Raw genomic sequence first — 6,786 nt, forward strand, 5'->3', positions numbered from 1 at the left:
TAGTATTGGTCAGATAGTGTTGGTCAGATAGTGTTGGTCAGATAGTATTGGTCAGATAGTGTTAGTCAGATAGTATTGGTCAGATAGTGTTAGTCAGATAGTGTTGGTCAGATAGTGTTGGTCAGATAGTATTGGTCAGATAGTGTTAGTCAGATAGTGTTAGTCAGATAGTGTTGGTCAGATAGTGTTAGTCAGATAGTACTGGTCAGATAGTGTTAGTCAGATAGTGTTGGTCAGATAGTATCGGTCAGATAGTGTTGGTCAGATAGTATTGGTCAGATAGTGTTAGTCAGATAGTGTTGGTGAGATAGTGTTAGTCAGATAGTGTTGGTCAGATAGTGTTAGTCAGATAGTGTTGGTCAGATAGTGTTGGTCAGAAAGTGTTAGTCATTCATTGGACAGAAAACCAGTCCTCATCCTCGTTCAACAGAAAGTAAGGACACTTACTCCAATTGCCTCTGCTGGCAATTTCAATTGCTGTTTGGCCTGGTTACCTTTTTGTTTATCACTCTCTCCCTCTCACACTCACACAAAGAAAAACAAATCTTTTTTATGAATCTCAAATGCACAGTGAAAAGGGGTTTTGTAAATTTATTGTTTTTTATTGTTTTTCTAAATTAACTAGAAAAACATGTTGACTGAGTTGAACATGGCGAAGAAACAGACAACACGTGCGCACCAGTACATGTCACAAAACTCCCCCAAATCACTCAAAGGTCCTTTTATGTAAACACTAAGGTAATGGGTTATTGGGGACTCATGTTTACAATGATCCCATGAGCAAGCTAGCTGTCAGACAGTGGGAGAGCTGTGTGTTTGTGTGTGTGTGTGTGGGAGGTTTTTTTACTGTGAGCGATATTTGTAGTTCATGCCCCCCGTGAGTCTCGGAAGAGCAGTATCTCTGTGCCAGGGTCTAAAGAATGGGGCCACTCAATTATCCAGAGAAGTTCTTTCAGCTGTTAGGTCCCTCTCAGCTATGAGGCAGTGTCTCTCTCCAACATGGACACTGTGCTTTCTCCAGTGCTTGTGCTTGTCACCGTAATCTGAGAATACACTGCTGCAGGCTCACTATTCAGTGATAAGACATTTGGCCCCCATAATGCACTTGGAGGAAAAACCTGTGTGGCAGGCGGAGGACTCCATGGTGCATTCTCTGGTGCTCTTGGGTGAAGAAATACATCAGTCGTGCACAAAATACACGAGTCGTGCACAATCCACACGAGTCATGCACAAAATACTCGAGTCATGCTTCTGACAGATGGCAGAGAAAGGCTTTTAGCAGTCAGAACGGACAGTGCACACATATCAGTAATTACATTCCCCACACTGGTTAAAGTTTACACTTCTCTAACAGCAGGGCTACTTGTTCCAACACTCTCACCTTTTAAATAGTCAGAATGTTATGTATAAATCACCAGCAGCCAGTGGGTCCACCGACTGGCGTTATGACAATTTCTATTCTTTTGAGAACATGCCTTTATGAAACCGATGCATTCAAGACATAAAATGATTAATCAAGAAGCATGTGTATTTCTATATGCCACCTCCAGTGTGTAAAGATTTAACAGATTTAATATGGTTAACTCTATCTATCTATCTGAAAACGAAAGAAAGAGAGATAGAGAGAGGGAGAGAGAGACACACACAGACAGCAGGGGAGACTCATCTGTCTCATCTACCTGTCTATCTATCTGTCTGTTTGTCTGTCTAACTTAAATCTACAGTTTGCTATTTTGCCCCATCCCTGAATTTCTAGGTAGAAAATAGTTAAAGATTTTTAATAGCATTCACAATATTCATGCAAGAAGAGTTAAAGTAAATGTTCACTTTTAAAGCTATCAGACAAGAGTGCAATGTCTATGTAGAGAATGAGCATACAATAAAACTCTAATTGAACCATTTCTAGTACATGGATCTACAACACCTTAATTAAGTTTAATAATGATTGAACGGTATCGCCATTAATTGAAACTTCTGAAAACAATTAAGAGTGACTGGGGACTGATAGGGTCTTCATTCCAAGGAGAGCAGATGAAGTGTTAAAACTGGCCACTGTTGTCCATCAAGGAAACGAGGTCCTAGGGGTAAAATTAGGCATGACTACAAAAGATGATTGCATAGGGATGAAGCCAGTGCGAAGGAAATAATATAAATATTCTTCACGTGGAGGTTAACCTGGAGCTGTGCGGCTAGCAGCCCGGGAATCACTGGGTTGGGATAAGTGACAGCAAGCCAAAATCGTGAGCCAGGCTATAACTTAAAGGACAGGCCTCAGATTTTGCTAAATAACCTCTTGTTTTACTTGTTTGAACTGCAATAAATATGCTGAGACAGCTACGTACTGCACGGGCTAGTGTGTGAGAAACTTTACAACTGGACATTTTCCCAGCAGTCAAAGGAGCCAAACTTCCATTCCAGAGCACAGGAACACCCACAAATCCTTACAGAAATGCAAGACGATCAGCATGAAGACACGTTGGAACTGCTATTTTTTTTACTGCCAACGTGCCTTTCTGTACCATTTATAACCTCTAAAGACCAAAGCACAATGTAATGGTTTGGATTGTATTGTGAGGACTGTAACAATCATGTTACTTTCACTATATTCTGAGAAATGTTTAATCCCCCAAGGTGATGTTTTAGTGTTTAGGGCCCTTAAACTTGCTTCCTCCACCTATGTGTGTCAATGAATTAATACAGATGATGAATGGCATACATTTAAGAAAACAGACTGCAGAGCTGTTCATTTAGGCCAACATTAAAATTTTAACTAAAGATTTAGTGGTTGCACAGCAAAAACATTATAACAAATATGTAGGTTAGCACGGAAAGTATCCCAACATGTCTGTCAATAGATATCTAGCCTTTAAATTCAAGGCCCGTGGAGTCTCTTCCAGTTTGGACACTCCCGCCACAATAAAATCCCTCATGTTGCTCAGGGGGGTCACAGTCACGCACACTGTCTATCACGCTCTCCGCTAAGAAGAATGCTTTGAAGCAGCTTCAAAACAAACAGAGACTACAGCCCGTCAAACCAGCGCACACCTCCGACACTGAACATCTGGACGCTTCACCCGGAGCTCTGGGCCTGGGCCACGTGAACCAATGCTCTCCCAAACAAGAACACAAAGAAACGTAGACGGCCTCGTCCGCACACAGGGCCATTTCTGCCCTTTGTCTGCCTTGCGAGGGCCTTTCTGAGTTAAGAGGGGGAAACCATGAAAGAGAAGAAAGGAAGTCCACCATCTGGGTGCTAATCTCTCTTTCTGCCACTCCCCATGTGCTTGCTCTCTCTCTCTCTCTCCCTCTCTTTCTCCCTCTCTCTCTCTCTCTGAATGTTGTTTGTCCAGCATCAGTTACATGAGCACAGGCCCTGGTCTGTTTGGAGTGAAACCTCGCCAAAAATTCCCACTGAAAACACGCCTGTTGGGTTCCAATGATAACAGCGCAGGAGAAAGACGCAGGAGGAGGAACAGAGGGAGAGGGTGAGTAGACGAAATGATAGAAAGTGCAGATATCAGAGGGTAGAAAGCAACAGGGAAGAAAGAGTGCAGAACAGAGTGAGAAGTGGGAGGATGTTAAAATCGCTCTGCTTCCCTTTGCTGCCCTGACAGAAAATCTCAAGTATTTTAATAAGAAACATGTTATTTTTTATTCATTATGCACCTCTACATAAAGAAACTCGAACTCCGCTATGAAGAAGCATTTCCTACAGATAAGAGATGTCTAAGACGCTTACTGCGCTTAGCGTGTTAATTTTAAATGACCTGCACAACAGCACGGCAGCACGCTGCTGTCTTTACCACACTGTACAAGTCTAACTGGCAGCCATTTTGTGTTCTGTGAGATCACTTGGATTCTGTACAGAAATCACAGTGGAACTTGGTGGACTAGGGCACCAATTCTCATGGAGCGGAGGGTGTGTGTGTGTGTGTGTGGGTGTGGGTGTGTGGGTGTGTGTGTGTGTGTGTGGGGGGGGCTGCTTCCCCAAAATGTGAGTTCTGATTCCAGCTCAACAGTGCATCATGCTGACATTGTTAGCATTGGAAAGTAGCTCAAACTTCCTGGCCATCTGCACTGGGAGGCTGCGTCGACCGCAGGCTGCAGACTGCAGCACAAAGGCCACCGGTAAGCCGTTTTTTACGAGTAAATGATCATTCCCACAGACACGGGAAGCTTTGTTATGACAACGACCGGCATTGATGGTGCTTTGCGTATTCACTATAGTTTAGACAAGTGTACACTCTGGAGCAAAGACTCTGCCTATCATTGGCTTTGACATTTAAGTGGAATTGAGTTAAACATATTACATCACGCCACACGGAAATGAATTTGCTTTCTATCAAAATGCCTCAGAGGGACCAGATAAGGTCAGCTGCTGCCACTGAATATTTGCTGAATAGAAATTGATACATAACAAGACAGAAAGGAGGAGGGGGGGGAGGTTTGCTGCTGGAATCATATGAGGAGGATGTTGACCTTTTAGTTCACTGGAGTTAATATGGTTACTTTCATATGCGCCTGTGCCAGTTTGTGAAAGTAAATCACAGCTGAAAGCAAAAGGCGTATTTCCCAAGTCCATGAGCTACATCATTCTAATATATCGATTTATTTATTTTTGTGTGCGTTGAAAGGTTGATTGACTATTTCTGGTAGTCCGACAGTTTAATTTTCGATACAGGTGCACTGGCGTGGATGATGTGACACTCTGAGGCTTGTTTTCATAGAACAGGTTTACAGTACCTGCGTTTTAAATGACAGCTTTACGATGTTTCATTTTTAGGGTGCGAGACACATGGCAGGAAGCTGCCCATCAATATGGACCGTGACCGTTTGAACCGCATGCCACCGTCCAATTAAAAGAGCTGGAGAGAGGTGTGGGTGTCTGTACCAGCTACAGACCAGTTGAAAGCCTGTCCAGAAGAGAGAGCACTAAAATATTGTAATAGAGAGAGAGAGAGAGAGAGAGAGAGAGAGAGAGAGAGAGAGAGAGAGAGAGAGAGAGTGTGTGTGTGTGTGTGTGTGTGTGTGTGTGTGTGTGTGTGTGTGTGTGTGTGTGTGCGTGTGTGAGAGAGAGAGAGAGACATTTGTGTAAAGGAGGCTGGGTATGGGCAAACATTAACCAGTGTGAAAAAGGACGTATGTATATCAATAGGAACACACCTGCAACACGCCTGCAACACGCCTGCAACACGCCTGCAACACGCCTGCAACACGCCTGCAACACGCCTGGAACACGCCTGCAACACGCCTGGAACACGCCTGGAACACGCCTGCAACACGCCTGCAACACGCCTGCAACACGCCTGGAACACGCCTGCAACACGCCTGCAACACGCCTGCAACACGCCTGCAACACGCCTGCAACACGCCTGGAACAGCCGGCCTGGTCCCTGGGAGCTCCGTCTGGGTCACGTGAAGCCCAGATGAGGCTCAGATGACCTGTCTGTACAGCCACACATGACGACTGAAATCCCAACATCAGAATCAGAATAAGTTACAGAGAAGTTCCTGTTGTATAGTTGTGGTGCTTGTTTGGCTAGTTTAAGGTTTACTTTGAAGGTTTGAGTTTAGGTTTAAGGTTTCCACTGTTATGGATAAACCCTACAGCTCTAGGGAAGAAGCTGTTAACATGTCTAGTCGTGCTGGTTTTAATGATCATTGACATACTCCATACTACGATGATAAATGCCACACGCAAACTCTCAACTGGCATAGCAAAATGAAGTAAAAATAGTGTATCACTAGTGTATCACACACACTTCTTGTCATGCATAAAATCAACACTTCTCTGCTGAGCTGATCTTTTCTGAATATGAACACACACACACACACACACACACACACACACACACACACACACACACACAAACACACACCTTATCAATATTCCTTGCCAGATACCCTGAGCTCTATTTGATTCATCTCTCATTTCAGAAGAGGTGAGCTTCCTGTGCTTTGCCATGATTGTCATCTGACAAACTTTTGATGGCGAGGCAGATATGAGCAGACAGATTACAGCCGCCCCTCTTACATACACACAAATCAATTCATAAGACAATCAAATCCAATCTGAAAGGCCCCAGCATGGGGGCACTGCCTCGCAGAGAGGTGGGCTACTGCTCTAATGACACCACCTGGGAAGATGGAATAGAGGAACAGTAATTTCACAGGGGTGAAAGGTCAGGAGAAAGGAATCATGGGAGAAGAGCAAACCTGGGTGCACAGGTGGGAAAGAGGAAGAATGAAAGATTGGAATCACGGTGGGATATAAAATCACAACATGGTGTCAATTAGGTCAGGCTAAAGTAGATTGGTGTTAGTGACTTACAAACTTTACCTTTTTAAGGGTGGATGTATCTTTAAGCTGGAGGCTATTTTCAGAACTCAAATTTACTAACACTCCTCCAAACGCAATTAATGTAGTCAAATCTCAAATATTTAGAATTTACATTTTGAGTAAAATTGCACAGCAATGTAATAATCAGAAATGAAATAGGACCACCACATTGCCTGTTAGTCTAACCCAAACACTCCCACCATGATTTGATGACACTACATAAATTACACAATAAACAACAAAAAAAAAAGTGCACATGAACTTTCTGCTCACTAATTCATTTCACAGTTTTGATTACGACATGGTCAAGTAGTCATATTTAGACTTTGACTACATTTGATATTTAGAATATTCATATTTAGATGATCATCATAAAATAATAATAATGCTTGTTTTGTATTCTTAGGTAAATGTAAAAACACTTACAACTGTGAGTCCATGCAGTT

The 6,786-nt window shown here is 43.0% G+C and overlaps 1 long non-coding RNA gene across 1 annotated transcript; it reads left to right on the top strand.

Moving 5' to 3' along the window:
• The first annotated feature begins 3,343 nt into the window (after positions 1-3,343).
• On the top strand, positions 3,344-6,581 carry LOC143511559 (uncharacterized). Its single transcript, XR_013130161.1, has 3 exons — positions 3,344-3,485; positions 4,012-4,128; positions 4,784-6,581. It is a non-coding gene; the product is annotated as an uncharacterized LOC143511559 (long non-coding RNA).
• The last annotated feature ends 205 nt before the right edge of the window (positions 6,582-6,786 follow it).

Source organism: Brachyhypopomus gauderio, chromosome 4, assembly GCF_052324685.1.
Source record: "Brachyhypopomus gauderio isolate BG-103 chromosome 4, BGAUD_0.2, whole genome shotgun sequence".
NCBI lineage: Eukaryota > Metazoa > Chordata > Actinopteri > Gymnotiformes > Hypopomidae > Brachyhypopomus > Brachyhypopomus gauderio.